General features: G+C 41.1%; 7 non-coding genes across 7 annotated transcripts; all 7 read left to right on the forward strand.

Moving 5' to 3' along the window:
• Positions 1-16,245: 16,245 nt before the first annotated feature.
• Positions 16,246-16,328, forward strand: TRNAL-CAG (transfer RNA leucine (anticodon CAG)). Its single transcript has one exon. It is a non-coding gene; the product is annotated as a tRNA-Leu (tRNA).
• Positions 16,329-17,006: 678 nt separating this feature from the next.
• TRNAL-CAG (transfer RNA leucine (anticodon CAG)) lies at positions 17,007-17,089 on the forward strand. Its single transcript has one exon. It is a non-coding gene; the product is annotated as a tRNA-Leu (tRNA).
• Positions 17,090-17,763: 674 nt separating this feature from the next.
• TRNAL-CAG (transfer RNA leucine (anticodon CAG)) lies at positions 17,764-17,846 on the forward strand. The gene has a single exon. It is a non-coding gene; the product is annotated as a tRNA-Leu (tRNA).
• Positions 17,847-18,524: 678 nt separating this feature from the next.
• On the forward strand, positions 18,525-18,607 carry TRNAL-CAG (transfer RNA leucine (anticodon CAG)). Its single transcript has one exon. It is a non-coding gene; the product is annotated as a tRNA-Leu (tRNA).
• Positions 18,608-20,024: 1,417 nt separating this feature from the next.
• TRNAL-CAG (transfer RNA leucine (anticodon CAG)) lies at positions 20,025-20,107 on the forward strand. The gene has a single exon. It is a non-coding gene; the product is annotated as a tRNA-Leu (tRNA).
• A 3,840-nt stretch (positions 20,108-23,947) lies between these two features.
• On the forward strand, positions 23,948-24,030 carry TRNAL-CAG (transfer RNA leucine (anticodon CAG)). Its single transcript has one exon. It is a non-coding gene; the product is annotated as a tRNA-Leu (tRNA).
• A 1,417-nt stretch (positions 24,031-25,447) lies between these two features.
• On the forward strand, positions 25,448-25,530 carry TRNAL-CAG (transfer RNA leucine (anticodon CAG)). The gene has a single exon. It is a non-coding gene; the product is annotated as a tRNA-Leu (tRNA).
• Positions 25,531-26,984: the final 1,454 nt, after the last annotated feature.

Here is a 26,984-nt window from a genome sequence, read left to right on the forward strand (position 1 = left end):
GTATGCTAATACTGTCATCCCAAAAATTACCACTACAGTAACTGCTAAATATTTTAAGTGTACTGTACAATATGCACATACAGTACTGTACAGTATACATAATTCAAAAGAAAAAAGAGTTGCTACCTTATTCTAGTCATAATCACCGGCATACGGGCCACTCACAAATTTTCTGATGGTCTCGGTGGGGTCCCTTGGAATCACCATGCCTGTCACAAGCATACCTTTTTTTACCCACCTGACACTGGGCCTGGACACTAGTGTACTATTACTATACTTTTTATTGTATACTGTATCTTATAATATTCTTCTCTTTTACCCACAGACGACGAGCCAGAATACATTTTTGGTAAATATACTGTACAGTAGCAATAGTTGGTACTGTAATTACAGTATTTTTTTTCTCCAACATTATTTTAAGTCAAACTGATATGACTAACTGTATTTTATCTTTTTACAGTCCGTCGCCAACCAGTGGAGGAGACACCTGGTAATAAAATATAAATACATAATGCACTGTACTGTATTCACCGTCCAGCGGGATTACGTACTGATCTCCAGTCTGAGCCTGCCCTAGGCATAGGCATACTTGCCAAATGCCTAGGGGCACAAGCAGCTTCTGCTGATTAATATGATATGCAGCATGCCTACAGTATATTCTGTGTGTGACTGCGTCTGTATCTGCATACAAAATGCATTACTAATGTGCAGCATTATGTGTATAAGGGGTACTACAGTACTTTGTTGTGTAACATATACTGTAGCAAGGGCACTACTGTGTGGTCTAATGTGAACAAAGAGCAATATGATGTGATGCAATGTGAATAAGTGGGAATACTTTGAGGAGTAATGTGGTACTATCCTATGATGTAACGAGAATAAGAGACACTATTGCATGATATGTTGTGAATAAAGTTGCAGTACTGTGTGGCGTCATTTCAGATTAGGGAATTACTGTGTGGCCATGCCCCTTCCCAGCAAGAACATGCACCGTTTTGGGATGCACACCGAATGTGCACACTGTTGCTATTTTAAACATACAGTAGGTTGGAGGAGCACCAAAACGAGGACTGCTATGGTTGAGGGGTGATGGTGCTGGGAAAGGGGTACAGGGTCAGAGGCGGAAATAGCATCTGTGCAAGGGGGCAGCATCCAAAAACTTGACTAGGGAATCATATTATTTATGGCTGGCTCTGAGTACAGTCCACTATTATTGATAGTACTCCCTACAACACCACCTACAGTACTGTAACCCTCTTTTTTCTGAAGCTGTCATGAAATGTCATGACTGCTAATACATAAATGTCTACAGTATTTGTACTGTGGTGTTTTATTCCTTTGACAATTTGTTTATGACCTATTTAGGCTAAACTCTTGTACAGTACTTTCTATTTTGAATACCAGCAATACAGTATAATACTGTACCTACAGTATACAGTAGTAATTGTATAGTATTTGAATGTGACTAATGTTTTTTTATCCAATATAGAGCCAATGATTTATGGGGGCCCAAGACAGGGCCATGAACGGTGGGCTGGCCCAGAAGCGGGCAGGCAGCAGCCCACTTATACAAGAGGTAAACTAAAGCAATGTTTAAATTACCTCGACAGCATACAGTAGTGTTCGATTTACTGTACTGACAATACAGTACTGTACATTGTAAATAACAAGATTGTCTAATATAGAGTAAAGTACTGTATTGCCATTACTACACTGTAAAGTATTCAGTATTTGTTTTGTAATACTGTCCTTTTTTCCCCACAGAACAGTTGCAGCGTGCCATCCTGCTCCTGCGGGTGGTGGTCCACCTCTTAGTGGACCACTTTTTTAATTTCTTATTAAGATCACTTTAATTTTATTTAATAAATATTTTTGTTATTGTACTCCATTGTATAGTATCTTTTTCTACTGTATAAGATAGGCATACTGTACACCATACAATTATCTGGCAGATAATCTGCCAGATCTGGCTGTTTGTAATGAAATTCTGGTAATGGATGAGAGCAAATGACAATCCTCCATTACCATAATTTCATTCCAAACAGCCAAAGTACAGGCAGCAGTTGATTGATACTGTATGCACACTTCTCCGTCTTTTTACTGTTTTATACTGTACATCTACCCCATGTGTGCTTTACAAGGAATGCAGAACGATGCATCAAGGGACATGGCAGCACTACAGTACAATGCAAGGGACTAGGAAACTATCTCACAGTAGATTGAGCATACTGTTCATTGTAGCAATAGCATACAGTAAGTGTGACATGTACAGTATAATACAGTGGGTGGCATGTACTGTATCACTGGGAAACTGATTAGGATCAACTGGTAATGTACAGTACCAATGGTAACCTACTGTACTGTATATACAAAGTTGTATGTACTACAAAGTGCTAGTACAGTAACAGTATGACCCTGCCTGGATGAAGCCATCAGAAGCCATAGACTCATGCCCAGTAACAGAGGGATAAAATGGGGGACACTTCTACCATGCCCCTGAAATGCCCAAGTATTCTGCCCCTCAGCAAGCTATTGCATACAGTACAACCCCTTCTCTTGAGTCACAGTGCTCCCCAGGCCGCCACAGACACCAGTGAAACAAGATGCCTAACCAAGTTGTTTTACATACAGTATACCACTCTTAATTGAATTCCCATCATACAGTAGTACTAATTTATACAGTACAGGAAGTTGGGAATACAAACATTGGAAACCACGTCATGTTTATTTTAAGAAACACTTTATTTACGGACAAAATTTAACATTTTTATAATTTGTTTTTTTGTGGTGGGGGGTGCGGGGTAATGGTTTTTGTACTTAATTTTTTTATTTTTAGGTTTTGTTTTTTTGAATTATTTTTCGTTTTTGTCTTTTGCTTTTTAACACTGTCGCATACGGACACCAGAATAGAGGACTGACAACAGCAGCCCCTGGATGGAAACGCAGCCCAAGGCCCCAGATGGACACAGCACAATGGACTCGGCTGCTACTGGATAGATACAGCAGCGCCCAAAAAATCAACTGGTGACAGTGAAATAAAAGGGGCAACTTGAACCAGGCCCTTACATTACCAGGAATGTGGTGAGCCAAGTTCATGCACTCCCCTTTGAGTAACCGTGCTGCTCCAAATGGATTCAGCACAGTGCATGCAGCCCCAGAAAATGTACAGGTCATACAGGTACATTGACACAATTTTTTAGCTTCAGCTGTGTGAAGCTGATGTGCTGAAGCTAGGAGGTAGGTAATGATCTGGTTTCATCATAGTGGAGCTTCCAAGTCATTTTCCTCCTCATTCTCAGCGCAGCGTTTATGGTATCCCTTATCTTCCTCTTTTCTGGAGCACCAATCCTCACGCGGCGTTCACACCTAGCCATGATGTCATGTACCAGATTTTTGGGCAGCGGAAGTTTGCCCTTGGAACCATCAAAGTTCACACGATTGGCCCACGTCAAGTATTTGTCGTATTTTACATGGTACTGGAACAGAGAATATGCATATTTCTGAATATGTCCATTTGAAGCTCTGTACAGATGGTCGTCCAGGGAAGTTGAGATGACAGCCAGGGCAATATTGTTCAGAGAGCCTCCGAATGTATTGAGAAGTGGCCTGTGAGCAGGTGTGCTGGTCATCATTGGTGTTCCTGGCAACAGCACACTTGAATCCAGGCCTCCTCTGCGGTCGTCCAGGCCTCCTCTGAGGTCGTCCAGGCCTCCTCTGCGGTCGTCCAGGCCGCTGACATCGTCCAGGCCTCCTCTGCGGTCGTCCAGGCCTCCTCTGCGGTCGTCCAGGCCTCCTCTGCGGTCGTCCAGTCTGCTGCGGTCGTCCAGGCCTCCTCTGCGGTCATCCAGGCCTCCTCTGCGGTCGTCCAGTCTGCTGCGGTCGTCCAGGCCTCCTCTGCGGTCGTCCAGGCCTCCTCTGCGGTCGTCCAGGCCTCCTCTGCGGTCATCCAAGCCGCTGACTTCGTCCAGGCCTCCTCTGCGGTCGTCCAGGCCTCCTCTGCGGTTGTCCAAGCCGCTGACTTCGTCCAGGCCTCCTCTGCGGTCGTCCAGGCCTCCTCTGCGGTCGTCCAGGCCTCCTCTGCGGTCGTCCAGTCCGCTGACGTCGTCCAGTCCTCTGCGGTCGTCCAGGCCTCCTCTGCGGTCGTCCAGTCCGCTGACGTCGTCCAGTCCTCCTCTGCGGTCGTCCAAGCCGCTGACGTCGTCCAGTCCTCCTCTGCGGTCGTCCAGTCCGCTGACGTCATCCAGTCCTCCTCTGCGGTCGTCCAGGCCTCCTCTGCGGTCGTCCAGTCCGATGCGGTCGTCCAGTCCTCCTCTGCGGTCGTCCATGCCGCTGACTTCGTCCAGTCCGCTGCGGTCGTCCAGTCCTCCTCTGCGGTCGTCCAGGCCTCCTCTGCGGTCGTCCAGTCCGCTGCGGTCGTCCAGTCCTCCTCTGCGGTCGTCCAGGCCTCCTCTGCGGTCGTCCAGTCCGATGCGGTCGTCCAGTCCTCCTCTGCGGTCGTCCAAGCCGCTGACTTCGTCCAGTCCGATGCGGTCGTCCAGTCCTCCTCTGCGGTCGTCCAAGCCGCTGACTTCGTCCAGTCCGCTGCAGTCGTCCAGTCCTCCTCTGCGGTCGTCCAGTCCTCCTCTGCGGTCGTCCAGGCCTCCTCTGCGGTCGTCCAAGCCGCTGACTTCGTCCAGTCCGCTGCGGTCATCCAGTCCTCCTCTGCGGTCGTCCAGGCCTCCTCTGCGGTCGCCCAGGCCTCCTCTGTGGTCGCCCAGGCCGCTGACTTCGTCCAGTCCGCTGCGGTCGTCCAAGCCGCTGACTTCGTCCAGTCCGCTGACTTCGTCCAGTCCGCTGCGGTCCTCCAGGCCTCCTCTGCGGTCGTCCAGGCCTCCTCTGCGGTCGTCCAGTCCTCCTCTGCGGTCGTCCAGGCCTCCTCTGCGGTCGTCCAGTCTGCTGCGGTCGTCCAGGCCTCCTCTGCGGTCGTCCAGGCCTCCTCTGCGGTCGTCCAGGCCTCCTCTGCGGTCGTCCAGTCCTCCTCTGCGGTCGTCCAGGCCTCCTCTGCGGTCGTCCAGTCTGCTGCGGTCGTCCAGGCCTCCTCTGCGGTCGTCCAGGCCTCCTCTGCGGTCGTCCAGTCCGCTGCGGTCCTCCAGGCCTCCTCTGCGGTCGTCCAGGCCTACTCTGCGGTCGTCCAGTCCTCCTCTGCGGTCGTCCAGGCCTCCTCTGCGGTCGTCCAGGCCTCCTCTGTGGTCGTCCAGTCCGCTGCGGTCCTCCAGGCCTCCTCTGCGGTCGTCCAGGCCTCCTCTGCGGTCGTCCAGTCCTCCTCTGCGGTCGTCCAGGCCTCCTCTGCGGTCGTCCAGTCTGCTGCGGTCGTCCAGGCCTCCTCTGCGGTCGTCCAGGCCTCCTCTGCGGTCGTCCAGGCCTCCTCTGCTTCGCCCAGGCCTCCTCTGCGGTCGTCCAGGCCTCCTCTGCGGTCGTCCAGGCCTCCTCTGCGGTCGTCCAGGCCGCTGACTTGAACCGCTTGGTGGTGTGTTGCAATTATGGTGCGGCAAACTCCAACTTGCCATTCTTTCCTTGTTTGTTCAATGACTTTCTTCATGGCTTCTACCATCTGTTCCTTTATGCCTTCTTTAAGGCCAGCCACATCGGTCTGCAGCTGATTGACCTGTCCACCAAGTTCTGCCTCCATATTGGTCACCTTACTGAGTAGCTCCTTTAGTAAAACAGGACAGGTACACTGGCAGTCCTGCACTTTGGTGTTCACATCTGTGAAATGCAACCTTCTTCGTGGTGAATGTGTCATGTCTTCTTGTCCAGGGGTGGCTACATGGTCCAAAAAAGAAGCTTCCTGATGCAGCGTGTTTGTCATGTCCTCTAGCACCGGTATTTCCAGATTCATTGGCTGAACACCGTGATCTGCAAGAGATGGAACAATGACATCATTTGGCACACCACATATCAACCCCAAACTATTATTCTTTGCCTTGGCATTTTTTCGTGGTTTCACCACATTTTCTTTCTGAGCCGCCTTGGCAGTTTTCTTCTTCTTTTGTGGGACTAATGCAGCAAGTTTCTGTGCCACTGATGGGTGGGTTTTGGCACTCCCGTAAAATCTGGTAGTCTGCATTCTTTGTCTTTTGTCTAAAAATATAAAAACCACAATAAGAAAACATGTAAAGCACAGCATGCTAAAAATAGCAAACCACTGTACATTTTCAAATAAAGTGCACAACAGTAAAGTGCAAATACTGTACAGTATTATACTTTTTTCCCTGTGCCTCCCAACATGAACCTCTGCAGGAGGGACAGAATGCTCTGTTACGGACTTCAGTTTAAATATACAGTATGATTACCATCACCTGTGCGAACAACTATACTGTACAGTAGTTACTGCATTTGATAAGATACTGTGGGGGCAATGTATATCTGGCACTGGGGGCATTGTATATCTGGCACAGTGGGGGCAATGTATCTCTGGCACAGTGGGGGCAATGTATCTCTGGCACAGTGGGGGCAATGTATCTCTGGCACAGTGGGGGCATTGTATATCTGGCACAGTGGGGGCATTGTATATCTGGCACAGTGGGGGCAATGTATATCTGGCACAGTGGGGGCAATGTATCTCTGGCACAGTGGGGGCAATGTATCTCTGGCACAGTGGGGGCAATGTATATCTGGCACAGTGGGGGCAATGTATCTCTGGCACAGTGGGGGCAATGTATCTCTGGCACAGTGGGGGCAATGTATCTCTGGCACAGTGGGGGCAATGTATCTCTGGCACAGTGGGGGCAATGTATCTCTGGCACAGTGGGGGCAATGTATCTCTGGCACAGTGGGGGCAATGTATCTCTGGCACAGTGGGGGCAATGTATCTCTGGCACTGTGGGGGCATTGTATATCTGGCACTGTGGGGGCATTGTATATTTGGCACTGAGGGGGCGATGTTACTTCATCATTGGGCATTGTGTGTGTATATTATACACACAATGTCCAGTGATAAAGTAATATGTTGCTCAGAGTCTGGCCCTGCCCCCGATCCCAATTCCCACATTGCAAACGAAAATGCAGGCTTTTGTGCATGCACTAGACATATAAATAGTTTTCACCATCGAATACTTTTGATGTGATGGTTAGTAACCATTGCATCGAAAGTTTCAATGGTGGAGCATTGCCATCATATGATGGTTTGCTTTCGATGTCCATCCCTAAGATACATGCACATTACGGTATACCGAGCTGGATCGCTTAGCAACCTGACAAAATGGCCGCCGACCGTGAACCCCCAGCACGTGGCAGCGCTCGGATATGGAGTGAGATACAGTATGGTATACATTTTACACGCCAGGGAGCAATGCTGAAGGAGCGTCACAATCCCCTAGCTCAATTACACCGGGATAAGCGAGGTCTATGCACAATACGGTATACCGAGCTGGATCGCTTAGCAACCTGACAAAATGGCCGCCGACTGTGAACCCCCAGCACGTGGCAGCGCTCGGATATGGAGTGAGATACAGTATGGTATACATTTTACACGCCAGGGAGCAATGCTGAAGGAGCGTCACAATCCCCTAGCTCAATTACACCGGGATAAGCGAGGTCTATGCACATTACGGTATACCGAGCTGGATCGCTTAGCAACCTGACAAAATGGCCGCCGACCGTGAACCCCCAGCACGTGGCAGCGCTCGGATATGGAGTGAGAAACAGTATGGTATACATTTTACACGCCAGGGAGCAATGCTGAAGGAGCGTCACAATCCCCTAGCGCAATTACACTGGGATAAGCGAGGTCTATGCACATTACGGTATACCGAGCTGGATCGCTTAGCAACCTGACAAAATGGCCGCCGACCGTGAACCCCCAGCACGTGGCAGCGCTCGGATATGGAGTGAGATACAGTATGGTATACATTTTACACGCCAGGGAGCAATGCTGAAGGAGCGTCACAATCCCCTAGCTCAATTACACCGGGATAAGCGAGGTCTATGCACATTACGGTATACCGAGCTGGATCGCTTAGCAACCTGACAAAATGGCCGCCGACCGTGATCCCCCAGCACGTGGCAGCGCTCGGATATGGAGTGAGATACAGTATGGTATACATTTTACACGCCAGGGAGCAATGCTGAAGGAGCGTCACAATCCCCTAGCTCAATTACACCGGGATAAGCGAGGTCTATGCACATTACGTTATACCGAGCTGGATCGCTTAGCAACCTGACAAAATGGCCGCCGACCGTGAACCCCCAGCACGTGGCAGCGCTCGGATATGGAGTGAGAGATGGTATACATTTTAAAAGACACTGGGATAAATTGTACACGCCAGGGAGCAATGCACAGGGACATTCATCATTTACGTATATAAATAATTGTAAACCGTAAATGAAAGAATTACCGGTCAAATACTGTATGACGAAACTGTGTCAATGAGCTGGAACACGTGAGCCTAGCAGAAGTTTTAAAATGCAGAAACCGAGAGCAAATTATCAGGAGATTTCGCAAAGGTCGGAGCCGATCCACACAGCAAGTCTGCTTACGAGGAAATAGCTTTGCAAAGTGGGTAGCGGGCGGTGACTGAGACGCTCTTTTATTCACATTCACACAAAAGGAATTCTTACCGCTGTGATTGGTGCCAATATAGGCGCATTCATCCCTACACCAATCACAGAGCATACTGTACTTTGAATTTGAATAAAAGAGCGTCTCAGTCACCGCCCGCTACCCACTTTGCAAAGCTATTTCCTCGTAAGCAGACTTGCCGTGTGGATCGTCTCCGACCTTTGCGAAATCTCCTGATAATTTGCTCTCGGTTTCTGCATTTTAAAACTTCTGCTAGGCTCACGTGTTCCAGCTCATTGACACAGTTTCGTCATACAGTATTTGACCGGTAATTCTTTCATTTACGGTTTACAATTATTTATATACGTAAATGATGCATTGCTCCCTGGCGTGTACAATTTATCCCGGTGTCTTTTAAAATGTATACCATCTCTCACTCCATATCCGAGTGCTGCCACGTGCTGGGGGTTCACGGTCGGCGGCCATTTTGTCAGGTTGCTAAGCGATCCAGCTCGGTATACCGTAATGTGCATAGACCTCGCTTATCCCGGTGTAATTGAGCTAGGGGATTGTGACGCTCCTTCAGCATTGCCCCCTGCACTCTAAAATGTATACCATACTGTATCTCACTCCATATCCGAGCGCTGCCACGTGCTGGGGGTTCACGGTCGGCGGCCATTTTGTCAGGTTGCTAAGCGATCCAGCTCGGTATACCGTAATGTGCATAGACCTCGCTTATCCCGGTGTAATTGAGCTAGGGGATTGTGACGCTCCTTCAGCATTGCCCCCTGCACTGTAAAATGTATACCATACTGTATCTCACTCCATATCCGAGCGCTGCCACGTGCTGGGGGTTCACGGTCGGCGGCCATTTTGTCAGGTTGCTAAGCGATTCAGCTCGGTATACCGTAATGTGCATAGACCTCGCTTATCCCGGTGTAATTGAGCTAGGGGATTGTGACGCTCCTTCAGCATTGCTCCCTGGCGTGTAAAATGTATACCATACTGTATCTCACTCCATATCCGAGCGCTGCCACGTGCTGGGGGTTCACGGTCGGCGGCCATTTTGTCAGGTTGCTAAGCGATCCAGCTCGGTATACCGTAATGTGCATAGACCTCGCTTATCCCGGTGTAATTGAGCTAGGGGATTGTGACGCTCCTTCAGCATTGCCCCCTGGCCTGTAAAATGTATACCATACTGTATCTCACTCCATATCCGAGCGCTGCCACGTGCTGGGGGTCCACGGTCGGCGGCCATTTTTAGTGTGCATAGAACTCGCTTATCCACATAGGCCCCTGTGTTTTTAACTACTATATTGAGATGCACATTTCTAGGCCTACAGTATTTAATATACAGTAAGCAGCATTGTTGTTAGGCAATAACTGAAGAATTTACATACAGTACTGACATGTACTGTATGTAATGCTTGTACATCATGTCAGTCGCCCCTTATGCTGTACACTACTGTAAGTCTCACAGGGCCCATGCACTTCCAAGGAGGGTTATTTACTGTACTGTATCTGTTTCATACAGGAAACTAATTGCAGTCCATAACACTGAAGTGGTATTTTCAGTACTGTACAGTATACAATACTTAAATTTGAACATCAGGTACTGGATAGTAAACATGTACAGTATTAACTTCTATCATAAAACTCCTATGCATTTTCAGATGTGTACATTTTAGACTACAGTATTCACAAATGTTTTTTTCTCCATACAGGAATTATAGTTGGACAACATGCCAGTAACTATCAACAAAACGATGAGCAAGATAATCGCCAACATGAAAAAAGAAAATAAAACCATCAAAGAGATCCATGCATGGCTCAAGGAAAGTGGCATTATAGTCACTTTAGAAACGGTGCGCTATCATGCATTCGAGAGAACAACGCCCAGATTTGTATTTCCTACAAAATGCACATGGTATGTACTGTACACTACTGTAATGTTTAAATGACTTGCTTTATACCATAACAATTTTTTGGAAATAAAAAAAAAAACTTAATCTATTGTAACTGTGATTGTGCTGTTCATGAATTCATATTTTTCATACTGTATTGTACTGTAGGAGAGTGCAACAAATTGTGGAGGAACTAACTCGTGAGGATGATGAGCGTACTGCTTTGCAAATAAAACAAATTCTCCATTCCAAGTATGACCTGGACATATCGGCCACCAGCATCAGAAGGATGCGACGGAAAATGGGATGGACCTTTGGCGCAACAAGGTAAAATACTGAAAGCAGTATAAACCATACAGTAAATGCACTGTTAATAATCCCTTGATGCATGATATAACAATGCCATAAATCATTATACAGAGTGTGTACTTTATACTATATACAGTGTGTGTGTATATACTGTATATATTCTATCCCAAAAGAGATACCTACTGTATAGGCACTCAGAGACAGCAATGAAGCATTGCCGGCTTATTGTGATGATTACATACTGTATACTGTGTGTGTGTGTGTGTGTGTGTGTGTATATGTACAGTATGTATATATATATATATATATATATATATATTACTCTGTATGTTCCTTAATGTATGTACAGTTTAATGTATACAGTAGGTATATAATACAGTATACTGCACATACAGTCTACTGTATATACAGTAATCTGTAAATCTGTAATTTCATAACTGTATCTGATTTCATTATTTTTGGATCTTCACAGGATATCTCCAATGATAAGAGATGTGAATAAAGAAAAGAGAGTGGAACAGGCACGGCGATGGATTGAGAGTGGTGAAACATTTGATGATGTCATTTTCACAGATGAATCGTCTATTGCCCTTGAGCGGTTCTCCAGAATGTCATTCAGGAAACGTAACCATATCTCATTAAAACCACGCCCAAAGCATCCATTGAAAGTCCATGTATGGGGAGGCATATCACGATTAGGAGCTGGTCCCCTATTATTTTTCGAAGGTACAGTACTATACTTTATTCTGTGCCTGTGTTCTGTAAAAATACATGCTGTACTGTAGAGTACATGTAACTGCACAATAAAAGGAGTTGCTTATTAATGAACAACATTTTTTGATTTCTGTAGGGATCATGGATAAGAAATTTTTCCAAGAAACAATAGTAGAGGAATGTATGGTGCCATTTGTGAATAAATATTACCCAACTCACCATAGGATATTCCAAGACAATGATCCTAAACACTCCGCCTCAGCCAAATTTATGGAAGAGAAAGGTATGAATTGGGAACGCACACCACCAGAGTGAGTATTCTTTCAACAGTGTACAAGTAAAATTTTAGATAGCACTCTAGTACTGTAAATTTATTTTTTGTTTAATAAACAGTACAATATTGTATGTTTAATTTTCTCTATTTACTGTAATGTCATTAATTTTTTCTATACGCTTTTTTTTAATTTTTATATAGATCACCAGACATGAACCCAATCGAATTAGTGTGGGCTCAATTGAAGAGGTACATTAGGAGTGTTGCAAAGCCAACAACAAAACAGCAACTGTTGGATGGGATAAATAAATTTTGGCTAGAAGTACTCACACCTGAACATTGTAATAATTATATAAATCACCTGTATAAAGTATTACCTGTTGTAGTCGAAAGAAATGGTCAAGCCACAAATATGTAGTTCTGTACTGTATTTTCTGTTTAAAATTTTAAATTGGTGCATTATTAAAAAACATTATAAAATTGCCTTTGTCTGATTATTGCATAAACTAATGTAGAATATTATACAGTAGTAATGTTTATTGATGTGTATGAACAGTTATTTTCAGTTTTATAAGTCCTGAATAAGAGTACTGTACATTTTGATCAGTGCAGTACATGGAATCGGATGTTGTAATATGTACTTTTTTTTACATTAATATTGATGCTTTTCCAATAAATATTCAATTTTACACTATGGTACGGTACAGTACATCAGGGTACCTGTACAATATGATACGTCATTATGGGGGAGAAATACTGTATCCACTAAATGTACAGTAAAATGTTTTTTTATTATTACAAACACACAAAGGCATCTCAGATGGAAATACAGTATGCTATACACAGCAGATAGCTTATGGTGACAGAACTTCCCTACTGTATCCCCACCCATAGTCGTGGTATATTTTAGATTGCCTAATGAGACACTCCTGCAGCATTGCCAATGATTCATGTAAAACCTGTGTGCAAACAGTATCTGTATTGAATGCAAAGTACAGTAAGAGTACAGTATTATCAGAGCCATACCTGACCAACATGATGCCCTAGGCTAGATTTTGGCTGATGCCCTCTTGCACAGATGCTACGTACTGTAGTTCCGCCTTTAACCCTGCACCCCTTTCCCAGCACCATCACCCATTTTGGCGCTCCTACCCCCTATAATCTAATTAAGAACAATGTGCACATTTAGTGCCAGCCCAAAACAGTGTACAGTATGTTCTTGCTGGGAAGGGGCATGGTAACACAATAATACCCGAAGATGAAATTACACAACACAGTACTGCAACTTTATTCACATTATATCATGCAGTAGTGTCTCTCTTATTCTCATTACATCATATCATAGTACCACATTACTCCTAACAGTATTGCCCCTTATTCACATTACACCCCACCACATTCATCTTTATTTACATTAGACCACAGGTTCTCAAACTCAGTCCTCAGGACCCCACACAGTGCAGGTTTTGCAGGTCTCACAGAATCACAAGTGAAAAAATTAGCTCCACCTACTGTATGGACCTTCTAAAATGTGTCAGTTAGTAATTAATACACCTGTGCACTTGCTGGTTTACCTGCAAAACATGCACTGTGTGGGGTCCCGAGGACCGAGTTTGAGAACCACTGCATTAGACCATGCAGTAGTGCCCTTTCCTTATGTTACACCAGAAAATATTGTAGTACACCTTATACACATACAGTACAGTAATGCCACACATTAGTAATGCATTTCATATTTACATTTTCTGATTTAATTTCATAGAGCCGCAGTCACTCACAGAATATAGGCATGTACTGTAGCATCTCATTTTATTCAGCAGAAGCTGATTATTCCCGTTTGGCTAGTTTGCCGCCTCTGTACAGTATATTACAATAGAAAAAAGTTATAGTGTCAGTGAAAAAAGCACCTCATGACAGATACTGTACACAAGCGCATGTCTAAATACTGTATACTGTAAGCAGTGACATTAAGGGGTACAGTATATGCAATTGCGGTCGAATTCCGTCAGGAATACGAAAAAATGGACACGGGATCCCCCATCTTTTTAGAACCAGCACCGGGCTCTGCGCCTGGTCCTGGTGCAAAAACTAAGGGGGACAAAAAAGCGTAGGGGTTCCCCGTATTTTTGGAACCAGCACTAGGCTCCACTAGCTGGACAGATAATGCACAGCCAGGGGACACTTTTATACCGGTCCCTGCGGCCGTGGCATTAAATACCCAACTAGTCACCCCTGGCCGGGGTACCCTGGAGGAGTGGGGACCCCTTAAATCAAGGGGACCCCCCCTCCAGCCACTCGATTATCTCTATCGCCCCTGTGTATTGTAGCTAGGGGATTGTGACGCTCCTTCAGCATTGCCCCGTAGCCTGCAAAATCTGTGCTGTTATTTGCTCCATACTGTAGCTGAGTGCCTCCTAGGAGCTACAGTACAGTAGGAGTCACAGGCGGTAACCATTTCAATTGAGTCTGCCCTGCTATAGAATTGTATGTGTACCGTACGGTGCATAGAACCTTTACAGTAGAAACTCTCCTGCAGCTTGGGGGACAAAAAGCATAGGGGTTCCACCTATTTTTTTAACCAGCACCGGGCTCCACTAGCTGGACAGATAATGCACAGCCGGGGGACACTTTTATACCGGTCCCTGCGGCCATGGAATTAAATACCCAACTAGTCACACCTGACCGGGGTACCCTGGAGGAGTGGGGACCCCTTAAATCAAGGGGACCCCCCCTCCAGCCACTCGATTATCCCTATCGCCCCTGTGTATTGTAGCTAGGGGATTGTGACGCTCCTTCAGCATTGCCCCATAGCCTGCAAAATCTGTGCTGTTATTTGTTCCATAGCTGAGTGCTTCCTAGGAGCTACAGTACAGTAGGAGTCACAGGCGGTAGCCATTTCAATTGAGTCTGCCCTGCTATAGAATTGTATGTGTACCGTACGGTGCATAGAACTTTTACAGTAGAAACTCTCCTGCAACTTTGGCCTGCTTTATGTAAAACTTGTGTTTTGTCAGCTTGCTATGCGATCGAGTCCGGTGTAACGTACTGTAATGTGCATAGACCTTGCTTACAGTATCTCTGTTTGCTAGGGGATTGTGACGCTCCTTCAGCATCGCCCCGTAGCCTGCACAACTTCTGCCATTTCTCATTCCATACCCGACTGCTGCCTGCCACGAGGTGGGGGTTCAGGGGTAGTGGTCACTTTGACAGTGTGCTACAGTATGCGATTGAGTCCGGTGTACCGTAATACTGCAATCCTACAGTATAGTAACTTATCCCCATCGCCCCTGTGTATTTTGGCTAGGGGATTGTGACGCTCCTTCAGCATTGCCCCATAGTCTGCAAAAGGGTTCAGGGGCGGCGGCCATTTTGCCAGTGCTATGCGATCGAGTCCGGTGTACTGTACCATAATGTGCATACTGCTGTATGTATTTTAGCTAGGGGATTGTGACGCTCCTTCAGCATTGCCCCATAGTCTGTACAATTTGGACTATTACTTGCTCCGTAGCCTAGGGCCTCTGTGGGGCAAGGAGTCATAGGTGGTAGCCATTTCTAAAGAGTCTGCCCAGCTACAGAATTGTATGTGTACTGTACGGAGCATAGAACCTTAACATTAGAACCACTCATGCAGCTTTGCCCTGGTTTACTGTATGTGAATAAAAATAATAATAAAGTGTATGAAAAAAAACTAACATGCATTCGTACTGTACTGTACTTAAGGAATCGAACCCGGGACTCTGAGTATAGGAAGCTAAACACTTCACCACTTCGCCGCAGACAAATGTATAAATCCATTGGTTTTGATTATGCTGTAATGGCTACGGGATTAGGACGATAACATACAGTACTGTACAAAATTCCGAATCCTGAGAGGCAATAGTGAACTTCTAACACACATCCATTTGCGACAGTGTACACTACTGGTTTTATGTTTTGCCTGCGGGACTTGGACGCTCACATACAGTATTCATAAAGTATTGTAGATGGATCATATACTGTATGCTGTACTATTTGCGTCTGTGTCGTATATACAGTACTGTATTAAATAATGCAGCGTAATGAGTATTTACTGTATGCAGCGTAATGAGACGCCTTAGTAAAGTAGTCCTTATTATGTATTTCAGTATTGTATTTTACGGGAAACCACACGCATGCGCAGTGGTGATTGTAAAAAGCGACATCTGGTGGCTGATCGCAGGTATTACACGTAAAGGTAACGCCAAATGCCATGTCTGCCTCCGTGCGATTAGGTACGCCTCTCTGTGACTAGGCGCGCCTCCCTACGCTGCATACGCTCTATCGGGACAAACGCCTCAGCCACTCAAGATAAAGGTGGCTACATCTGTACTTTTATTGTAACGCCAACTAGAAACCTCTTTAAAATGAATGGAAAAGCAATTCATATCTACTTTTTAAATTAACAGTTTTAATAGCAACATTGTCATTGTAACTATAGATAGGTTATTTCATAATATACATCTTTTCAAAAAGCAGTGGTTTCATGTGTCAGGATGGCCGAGTGGTCTAAGGCGCTGCGTTCAGGTCGCAGTCTCCTCTGGAGGCGTGGGTTCAAATCCCACTTCTGACAATGTTATTCATTTTCTTCTTTGCTCTACAGTTTCTATTTCTTGTTACTTGTGAAAAGATTGACTTTAGAATTAGACAAACACTCACTGCAAATCTCCTTCAATTTACAACATAAAAAATGCATCAATTATTTCATTATTTCCCATGTTGCAATAAAAGATCAGATTGTATTCTCCCTGGATAAAAGAACTTGAAACCAACCACATATGTGTATATCATATTTTTTTTATCATTTTATCCACAATTCTTTATTTACAGAGGTAGCAAAATAAAATATCTCACAAATTCAGAATGAGGGCTCCATATCTTTGGCTTAAGAAAACTGCTCTTCTCAGCCAATGGTCATGAACAGAAACCCCACTGGGGTCCACTACAATGGCATCCAATCAAACCCATGAGCTAAATTAAGTAGCCAGTTTGTGCAAGATTCACAAATTTCATTTCATTGCTGAGTTAAAATCCATTAGAGAACAAACTCTAGACACTTGGATTCCAACTCTGAACATGGAAAACAAAACGTACTTTTATTGTAACGCCAACTAGAAACCTCTTTAAAATGAATGTAAAAGCAATTCATATTTAGTTTTTAAATTAACAGTTTTAATAGCAACATAGTCATTGTAACTATAGATAGGTTAATTCATAATATACATCTTTTCAAAAAGTAATGGTTTCATGTGTCAGGATGGCCGAGTGGTCTAAGGCGCTGCGTTCAGGTCGCAGTCTCCTCTGGAGGTGTGGGTTCAAATCCCACTTCTGACAATGTTATTCATTTTATTCTTTGCTCTACAGTTTCTATTTCTTGTTACTTGTGAAAAGATTGACTTTAGAATTAGACAAACACTCACTGCAAATCTCTTTCAATTTACAACATAAAAAATGCGTCAATTATTTCATTATTTTCCATGTTGCAATAAAAGATCACATTGTATTCTCCCTGGATAAAAGAGAAACCAACCACATATGTGTATATCATATTATTTTTATTATTTGATCCACAATTCTTTATTTACAGAGGTAGCAAAATAAAATATCTCACAAATTCATAATGAGGGCTCTATATCTTTGGCTTAAGAAAACTACTCTTCTCAGCCAATGGTCATGAACAGAAACCCCACTGGGGTCCACTACAATGGCATCCAATCGAACCCATGAGCTAAATTAAATAACCAGTTTGTGCAAGATTCACAAATTTAATTTCATTGCTGAGTTAAAATCCATTAGAGAACAAACTCTAGACACTTGGATTCCAACCCTGAACATGGAAAACAAAACTTACTTTTATTGTAACGCCAACTAGAAACCTCTTTAAAATGAATGGAAAAGCAATTCATATCTAGTTTTTAAATTAACAGTTTTAATAGCAACATTGTCATTGTAACTATAGATAGGTTATTTCATAATATACATCTTTTCAAAAAGCAGTGGTTTCATGTGTCAGGATGGCTGAGCGGTATAAGGCGCTGTGTTCAGGTCGCAGTCTCCTCTGGAGGTGTGGGTTCAAATCCCATTTCTGACAATGTTATTCAATTTCCACTTTGCTCTACAGTTTCTATTTCTTGTTACTTGTGAAAAGATTGACTTTAGAATTAGACAAACACTCACTGCAAATCTCTTTCAATTTACAACATAAAAAATGCATCAATTATTTCATTTTTTCCCATGTTGCAATAAAAGATCAGATTGTATTCTCCCTGGATAAAAGAGCTTGAAACCAACCACATATGTGTATATCATATTATTTTTATTATTTGATCTACAATTCTTTATTTACAGAGGTAGCAAAATAAAATATCTCACAAATTCAGAATGAGGGCTCCATATCTTTGGCTTAAGAAAACTGCTCTTCTCAGCCAATGGTCATGAACAGAAACCCCACTGGGGTCCACTACAATGACATCCAATCGAACCCATGAGCTAAATTAAATAACCAGTTTGTGCAAGATTCACAAATTTAATTTCATTGCTGAGTTAAAATCCATTAGAGAACAAACTCTAGACACTTGGATTCCAACCCTGAACATGGAAAACAAAACTTACTTTTATTGTAACGCCAACTAGAAACCTCTTTAAAATGAATGGAAAAGCAATTCATATCTAGTTTTTAAATTAACAGTTTTAATAGCAACATTGTCATTGTAACTATAGATAGGTTATTTCATAATATACATCTTTTCAAAAAGCAGTGGTTTCATGTGTCAGGATGGCCGAGCGGTCTAAGGCGCTGCGTTCAGGTCGCAGTCTCTTCTGGAGGCGTGGGTTCAAATCCCACTTCTGACAATGTTATTCATTTTCTTCTTTGCTCTACAGTTTCTATTTCTTGTTACTTGTGAAAAGATTGACTTTAGAATTAGACAAACACTCACTGCAAATCTCTTTCAATTTACAACATAAAAAATGCATCAATTATTTCATTATTTCCCATGTTGCAATAAAAGATCAGATTGTATTCTCCCTGGATAAAAGAGCTTGAAACCAACCACATATGTGTAAATCATATTATTTTTATTATTTGATCCACAATTCTTTATTTACAGAGGTAGCAAAATAAAATATCTCACAAATTCAGAATGAGGGCTCCATATCTTTGGCTTAAGAAAACTGCTCTTCTCAGCCAATGGTCATGAACAGAAACCCCACTGGGGTCCACTACAATGGCTTCCAATCAAACCCATGAGCTAAATTAAGTAGCCAGTTTGTGCAAGATTCACAAATTTCATTTCATTGCTGAGTTAAAATCCATTAGAGAACAAACTCTAGACACTTGGATTCCAACCCTGAACAAGGAAAACAAAACTTACTTTTATTGTAACGCCAACTAGAAACCTCTTTAAAATGAATGGAAAAGCAATTCATATCTAGTTTTTAAATTAACAGTTTTAATAGCAACATTGTCATTGTAACTATAGATAGGTTATTTCATAATATACATCTTTTCAAAAAGCAGTGGATTCATGTGTCAGGATGGCCGAGCGGTCTAAGGCGCTGCGTGGCCTGAGTTCAAATCCAACTTCTGACAATGTTATTCATTTTCTTCTTTGCTCTACAGTTTCTATTTCTTGTTACTTGTGAAAAGATTGGCTTTAGAATTAGACAAACACTCACTGCAAATCTCTTTCAATTTACAACATAAAAAATGCATCAATTATTTCATTATTTCCCATGTTGCAATAAAAGATCAGATTGTATTCTCCCTGGATAAAAGAGCTTGAAACCAACCACATATGTGTATATCATATTATTTTTATTATTTGATCCACAATTCTTTATTTACAGAGGTAGCAAAATAAAATATCTCACAAATTCAGAATGAGGGCTCCATATCTTTGGCTTAAGAAAACTGCTCGTCTCAGCAAATGGTCATGAACAGAAACCCCACTGGGGTCCACTACAATGGCATCCAATCGAACCCATGAGCTAAATTAAATAACCAGTTTGTGCAAGATTCACAAATTTAATTTCATTGCTGAGTTAAAATCCATTAGAGAACAAACTCTAGACACTTGGATTCCAACCCTGAACATGGAAAACAAAACTTACTTTTATTGTAACGCCAACTAGAAACCTCTTTAAAATGAATGGAAAAGCAATTCATATTTAGTTTTTAAATTAACAGTTTTAATAGCAACATTGTCATTGTAACTATAGATAGGTTATTTCATAATATACATCTTTTCAAAAAGTAGTGGTTTCATGTGTCAGGATGGCCGAGCGGTCTAAAGCGCTGCGTTCAGGTCGCGGTCTCCTCTGGAGGCGTGGGTTCAAATCCCACTTCTGACAATGTTATTCATTTTCTTCTTTGCTCTACAGCAGTGGTTCTCAAACTCAGTCCTCAGGACCCCACACAGTGCATGTTTTGCAGGTAACCCAGCAAGTGCACAGGTGTATTAATCACTCACTGACACATTTTAAAAGGTCCACTGGTGGAGCTAATTATTTACTTGTGATTCTGTGAGGAGACCTGCAAAACATGCACTGTGTGGGGTCCTGAGGACCGAGTTTGAGAACCTGTGCTCTACAGTTTCTATTTCTTGTTACTTGTGAAAAGATTGACTTTAGAATTAGACTTACACTCACTGCAAATCTCTTTCAATTTACAACATAAAAAATGCATCAATTATTTCATTATTTCCCATGTTGCAATAAAAGATCAGATTGTATTCTCTCTGGATAAAAGATCTTGAAACCAACCACATATGTGTATATCATATTATTTTTATTATTTGATCCACAATTCTTTATTTACAGAGGTAGCAAAATAAAATATCTCACAAACTCAGAATGAGGGCTCCATATCTTTGGCTTAAGAAAACTGCTCTTCTCAGCCAATGGTCATGAACAGAAACCCCACTGGGGTCCACTAAATTGGCATCCAATCAAACCCATGAGCTAAATTAAGTAGCCAGTTTGTGCAAGATTCACAAATTTCATTTCATTGCTGAGTTAAAATCCATTAGGGAACAAACTCTAGACACTTGGATTCCAACCCTGAACATGGAAAACAAAACTTACTTTTATTGTAACGCCAACTAGAAACCTCTTTAAAATGAATGGAAAAGCAATTCATATCTAGTTTTTAAATTAACAGTTTTAATAGCAACATTGTCATTGTAACTATAGATAGGTTATTTCATAATATACATCTTTTCAAAAAGCAGTGGTTTCATGTGTCAGGATGGCCGAGCGGTCTAAGGCGCTGAGTGGCCTGGGTTCAAATCCCACTTCTGACAATGTTATTCATTTTCTTCTTTGCTCTACAGTTTCTATTTCTTGTTACTTGTGAAAAGATTGGCTTTAGAATTAGACAAACACTCACTGCAAATCTCTTTCAATTTACAACATAAAAAATGCATCAATTATTTCATTATTTCCCATGTTGCAATAAAAGATCAGATTGTATTCTCCCTGGATAAAAGAGCTTGAAACCAACCACATATGTGTATATCATATTATTTTTATTATTTGATCCACAATTCTTTATTTACAGAGGTAGCAAAATAAAATATCTCACAAATTCAGAATGAGGGCTCCATATCTTTGGCTTAAGAAAACTGCTCTTCTCAGCCAATGGTCATGAACAGAAACCCCACTGGGGTCCACTACAATGGCATCCAATCAAACCCATGAGCTAAATTAAGTAGCCAGTTTGTGCAAGATTCACAAATTTAATTTCATTGCTGAGTTAAAATCCATTAGAGAACAAACTCTAGACACTTGGATTCCAACCCTGAACATGGAAAACAAAACTTACTTTTATTGTAACGCCAACTAGAAACCTCTTTAAAATGAATGGAAAAGCAATTCATATTTAGTTTTTAAATTAACAGTTTTAATAGCAACATTGTCATTGTAACTATAGATAGGTTATTTCATAATATACATCTTTTAAAAAAGCAGTGGTTTCATGTGTCAGGATGGCCGAGCGGTCTAAGGCGCTGAGTGGCCTGGGTTCAAATCCCACTTCTGACAATGTTATTCATTTTCTTCTTTGCTCTACAGTTTCTATTTCTTGTTACTTGTGAAAAGATTGGCTTTAGAATTAGACAAACACTCACTGCAAATCTCTTTCAATTTACAACATAAAAAATGCATCAATTATTTCATTATTTCCCATGTTGCAATAAAAGATCAGATTGTATTCTCCCTGGATAAAAGAGCTTGAAACCAACCACATATGTGTATATCATATTATTTTTATTATTTGATCCACAATTCTTTATTTACAGAGGTAGCAAAATAAAATATCTCACAAATTCAGAATGAGGGCTCCATATCTTTGGCTTAAGAAAACTGCTCTTCTCAGCCAATGGTCATGAACAGAAACCCCACTGGGGTCCACTACAATGGCATCCAATCAAACCCATGAGCTAAATTAAGTAGCCAGTTTGTGCAAGATTCACAAATTTAATTTCATTGCTGAGTTAAAATCCATTAGAGAACAAACTCTAGACACTTGGATTCCAACCCTGAACATGGAAAACAAAACTTACTTTTATTGTAACGCCAACTAGAAACCTCTTTAAAATGAATGGAAAAGCAATTCATATTTAGTTTTTAAATTAACAGTTTTAATAGCAACATTGTCATTGTAACTATAGATAGGTTATTTCATAATATACATCTTTTCAAAAAGCAGTGGTTTCATGTGTCAGGATGGCCGAGCGGTCTAAGGAGCTGAGTGGCCTGGGTTCAAATCCCACTTCTGACAATGTTATTCATTTTCTTCTTTGCTCTACAGTTTCTATTTCTTGTTACTTGTGAAAAGATTGGCTTTAGAATTAGACAAACACTCACTGCAAATCTCTTTCAATTTACAACATAAAAAATGCATCAATTATTTCATTATTTCCCATGTTGCAATAAAAGATCAGATTGTATTCTCCCTGGATAAAAGAGCTTGAAACCAACCACATATGTGTATATCATATTATTTTTATTATTTGATCCACAATTCTTTATTTACAGAGGTAGCAAAATAAAATATCTCACAAATTCAGAATGAGGGCTCCATATCTTTGGCTTAAGAAAACTGCTCTTCTCAGCCAATGGTCATGAACAGAAACCCCACTGCGGTCCACTACAATGGCATCCAATCAAACCCATGAGCTAAATTAAGTAGCCAGTTTGTGCAAGATTCACAAATTTCATTTCTGAGTTAAAATCCATTAGAGAACAAACTCTAGACACTTGGATTCCAACCCTGAACATGGAAAACAAAACTTACTTTTATTGTAACGCCAACTAGAAACCTCTTTAAAATTAATGGAAAAGCAATTCATATTTAGTTTTTAAATTAACAGTTTTAATAGCAACATTGTCATTGTAACTATAGATAGGTTATTTCATAATATACATCTTTTCAAAAAGCAGTGGTTTCATGTGTCAGGATGGGCGAGCGGTCTAAGGCGCTGAGTGACCTGGGTTCAAATCCCACTTCTGACAATGTTATTCATTTTCTTCTTTGCTCTACAGTTTCTATTTCTTGTTACTTGTGAAAAGATTGGCTTTAGAATTAGACAAACACTCACTGCAAATCTCTTTCAATTTACAACATAAAAAATGCATCAATTATTTCATTATTTCCCATGTTGCAATAAAAGATCAGATTGTATTCTCCCTGGATAAAAGAGCTTGAAACCAACCACATATGTGTATATCATATTATTTTTATTATTTGATCCACAATTCTTTATTTACAGAGGTAGCAAAATAAAATATCTCACAAATTCAGAATGAGGGCTCCATATCTTTGGCTTAAGAAAACTGCTCTTCTCAGCCAATGGTCATGAACAGAAACCCCACTGGGGTCCACTACAATGGCATCCAATCGAACCCATGAGCTAAATTAAATAACCAGTTTGTGCAAGATTCACAAATTTAATTTCATTGCTGAGTTAAAATCCATTAGAGAACAAACTCTAGACACTTGGATTCCAACCCTGAACATGGAAAACAAAACATACTTTTATTGTAACGCCAACTAGAAACCTCTTTAAAATGAATGAAAAAGCAATTCATATTTAGTTTTTAAATTAACAGTTTTAATAGCAACATTGTCATTGTAACTATAGATAGGTTATTTCATAATATACATCTTTTAAAAAAGTAGTGGTATCATGTGTCAAGATGGCCGAGCGGTCTAAGGCGCTGCGTTCAGGTCGCAGTCTCCTCTGGAGGTGTGGGTTCAAATCCCACTTCTGACAATGTTATTCATTTTCTTCTTTGCTCTACAGTTTCTATTTCTTGTTACTTGTGAAAAGATTGACTTTAGAATTAGACAAACACTCACTGCAAATCTCTTTCAATTTACAACATAAAAAATGCATCAATTATTTCATTATTTCCCATGTTGCAATAAAAGATCAGATTGTATTCTTCCTGGATAAAAGAGCTTGAAACCAACCACATATGTGTATATCATATTATTTTTATTATTTGATCCACAATTCTTTATTTACAGAGGTAGCAAAATAAAATATCTCACAAATTCAGAATTTGGGCTCCATATCTTTGGCTTAAGAAAACTGCTCTTCTCAGCCAATGGTCATGAACAGAAACCCCACTGGGGTCCACTACAATGGCATCCAATCAAACCCATGAGCTAAATTAAGTAGCCAGTTTGTGCAAGATTCACAAATTTAATTTCATTGCTGAGTTAAAATCCATTAGAGAACAAACTCTAGACACTTGGATTCCAACCCTGAACATGGAAAACAAAACTTACTTTTATTGTAACGCCAACTAGAAACCTCTTTAAAATGAATGGAAAAGCAATTCATATTTAGTTTTTAAATTAACAGTTTTAATAGCAACATTGTCATTGTAACTATAGATAGGTTATTTCATAATATACATCTTTTCAAAAAGCAGTGGTTTCATGTGTCAGGATGGCAGAGCGGTCTAAGGCGCTGAGTGGCCTCGGTTCAAATCCCACTTCTGACAATGTTATTCATTTTCTTCTTTGCTCTACAGTTTCTATTTCTTGTTACTTGTGAAAAGATTGGCTTTAGAATTAGACAAACACTCACTGCAAATCTCTTTCAATTTACAACATAAAAAATGCATCAATTATTTCATTATTTCCCATGTTGCAATAAAAGATCAGATTGTATTCTCCCTGGATAAAAGAGCTTGAAACCAACCACATATGTGTATATCATATTATTTTTATTATTTGATCCACAATTCTTTATTTACAGAGGTAGCAAAATAAAATATCTCACAAATTCAGAATGAGGGCTCCATATCTTTGGCTTAAGAAAACTGCTCGTCTCAGCCAATGGTCATGAACAGAAACCCCACTGGGGTCCACTACAATGGCATCCAATCGAACCCATGAGCTAAATTAAATAACCAGTTTGTGCAAGATTCACAAATTTAATTTCATTGCTGAGTTAAAATCCATTAGAGAACAAACTCTAGACACTTGGATTCCAACCCTGAACATGGAAAACAAAACTTACTTTTATTGTAACGCCAACTAGAAACCTCTTTAAAATGAATGGAAAAGCAATTCATATTTAGTTTTTAAATTAACAGTTTTAATAGCAACATTGTCATTGTAACTATAGATAGGTTATTTCATAATATACATCTTTTCAAAAAGTAGTGGTTTCATGTGTCAGGATGGCCGAGCGGTCTAAAGCGCTGCGTTCAGGTCGCAGTCTCCTCTGGAGGCGTGGGTTCAAATCCCACTTCTGACAATGTTATTCATTTTCTTCTTTGCTCTACAGTTTCTATTTCTTGTTACTTGTGAAAAGATTGTCTTTAGAATTAGACTTACACTCACTGCAAATCTCTTTCAATTTACAACTTAAAAAAAACCTCAATTATTTCATTATTTCCCATGTTGCAATAAAAGATCAGATTGTATTCTCTCTGGATAAAAGAGCTTGAAACCAACCACATATGTGTATATCATATTATTTTTATTATTTGATCCACAATTCTTTATTTACAGAGGTAGCAAAATAAAATATCTCACAAACTCAGAATGAGGGCTCCATATCTTTGGCTTAAGAAAACTGCTCTTCTCAGCCAATGGTCATGAACAGAAACCCCACTGGGGTCCACTAAATTGGCATCCAATCAAACCCATGAGCTAAATTAAGTAGCCAGTTTGTGCAAGATTCACAAATTTCATTTCATTGCTGAGTTAAAATCCATTAGGGAACAAACTCTAGACACTTGGATTCCAACCCTGAACATGGAAAACAAAACTTACTTTTATTGTAACGCCAACTAGAAACCTCTTTAAAATGAATGGAAAAGCAATTCATATCTAGTTTTTAAATTAACAGTTTTAATAGCAACATTGTCATTGTAACTATAGATAGGTTATTTCATAATATACATCTTTTCAAAAAGCAGTGGTTTCATGTGTCAGGATGGCCGAGCGGTCTAAGGCGCTGAGTGGCCTGGGTTCAAATCCCACTTCTGACAATGTTATTCATTTTCTTCTTTGCTCTACAGTTTCTATTTCTTGTTACTTGTGAAAAGATTGGCTTTAGAATTAGACAAACACTCACTGCAAATCTCTTTCAATTTACAACATAAAAAATGCATCAATTATTTCATTATTTCCCATGTTGCAATAAAAGATCAGATTGTATTCTCCCTGGATAAAAGAGCTTGAAACCAACCACATATGTGTATATCATATTATTTTTATTATTTGATCCACAATTCTTTATTTACAGAGGTAGCAAAATAAAATATCTCACAAATTCAGAATGAGGGCTCCATATCTTTGGCTTAAGAAAACTGCTCTTCTCAGCCAATGGTCATGAACAGAAACCCCACTGGGGTCCACTACAATGGCATCCAATCAAACCCATGAGCTAAATTAAGTAGCCAGTTTGTGCAAGATTCACAAATTTAATTTCATTGCTGAGTTAAAATCCATTAGAGAACAAACTCTAGACACTTGGATTCCAACCCTGAACATGGAAAACAAAACTTACTTTTATTGTAACGCCAACTAGAAACCTCTTTAAAATGAATGGAAAAGCAATTCATATTTAGTTTTTAAATTAACAGTTTTAATAGCAACATTGTCATTGTAACTATAGATAGGTTATTTCATAATATACATCTTTTCAAAAAGCAGTGGTTTCATGTGTCAGGATGGCCGAGCGGTCTAAGGCGCTGAGTGGCC

Source organism: Pseudophryne corroboree, chromosome 1 (genome assembly GCF_028390025.1).
Source record: "Pseudophryne corroboree isolate aPseCor3 chromosome 1, aPseCor3.hap2, whole genome shotgun sequence".
In the NCBI taxonomy this organism is placed as follows: Eukaryota; Metazoa; Chordata; class Amphibia; order Anura; family Myobatrachidae; genus Pseudophryne; species Pseudophryne corroboree.